A 1226-nucleotide genomic window follows, 5' to 3' on the forward strand; every position below is an offset into this window, starting at 1 on the left:
GCGTAAACAGTATAAATTCTGTTTTATTTTCGTTAAAATTAAGGAAATTTAGTGCTAAAGAGCAAGTATCTCTTCGTTTCAAGGTAGATGAATTTGCGTATCGTCTGCATAACAATGAAAAGTAATACCAAATTTCCTAAAAATATGTCCTAAGGGGAGCATATACAGGGAGAACAAAATAGGCCCCAAAATGGAGCCCTGGGGGACCCCACATGTGAAAGAAGCAGTTGAGGAGACAAAATCTCCAACGTGAACTGAGAAAGTTCTTTCGGACAAATAGGATCTAAACCATCCCAACGCAGTGCCCTTAATACCAACACATTGTTCTAAGCGTGTAATCAAGATCTTATGGTCTACAGTATGTAATGTGTTAGTAGCTTGCTGTGTAGCTAACTACGTTTTCAAGAGAGTTACCTGACTGCAGTTGAACTACTGTAAATTAAGAGTGGCTTGTATTTTTTGTGCATGTGCATGCAGTTTGTAAGGGCTGGTAATAGAAAATCACCTCTCAGGACATGTCTCCAGTCAAAAAAGGAAAGTGGAGTGAATATTGAGTGTGGCATCCCTGAAATTCAATTGCACAGTTAACTGAAGAAGTAAAGCAGCCGTTTGGAGAGCGTTTACAGTGTGCATGTATGTGTATATATTTGTATGTGTATGTGCATTGATGTTTATGGAATATTGTGGAATATTTTATCCAGTATATTTAGACATCTGTGATGGACATGTGCAAATGAGCCGTATTTGTGTCCTCAGCTGCTTTTGTCCCGTGTGTCAGGGAGAATTGAGCATTATTGCACTGACAGACAGCATAACACCCTTCATGTCCCCTAAACTCAATAACTTACACTGACACGGCCATCAGCAGAGCCCTTTAACCTTCATTAATCAGCAGGAAAGAGACAGACAGAATATAGGGAAGAAACCAGAAGGGTGTGAGAATTGTGGAGCATTATGGAGATGGATGAAGGACATGAGAGAGGAAATGGAGGATATTTAGACTGAGCACCATTTTAATAGAGAAACTTGAAGAGATTTAAATCGAGAGTGCCTTGTAAATGACAGTGCTGAATTTGAATTAATTTAGAGATCAGAATTTATATTTGAATGCAGGGAAGTAGGAATAACTCAGTTTTTAACTTGAAAAAGTGGATGGAATACAGACAGACAGACAGACAGACAGACAGACAGACAGACAGACAGACAGACAGACAGACAGACAGACA

General features: G+C 39.2%; 1 protein-coding gene across 6 annotated transcripts in view; it reads left to right on the forward strand.

Annotated features, from left to right (window-relative positions):
- Positions 1-1226, forward strand: part of LOC107657998 (type II inositol 3,4-bisphosphate 4-phosphatase-like) — a 175434-nt gene that overhangs the window by 71064 nt on the left and 103144 nt on the right. The window lies entirely within an intron of this gene.

Source organism: Sinocyclocheilus anshuiensis, unplaced genomic scaffold (genome assembly GCF_001515605.1).
Source record: "Sinocyclocheilus anshuiensis isolate Anshui unplaced genomic scaffold, SAMN03320099.WGS_v1.1 scaffold471, whole genome shotgun sequence".
Classification (NCBI taxonomy): Eukaryota; Metazoa; Chordata; class Actinopteri; order Cypriniformes; family Cyprinidae; genus Sinocyclocheilus; species Sinocyclocheilus anshuiensis.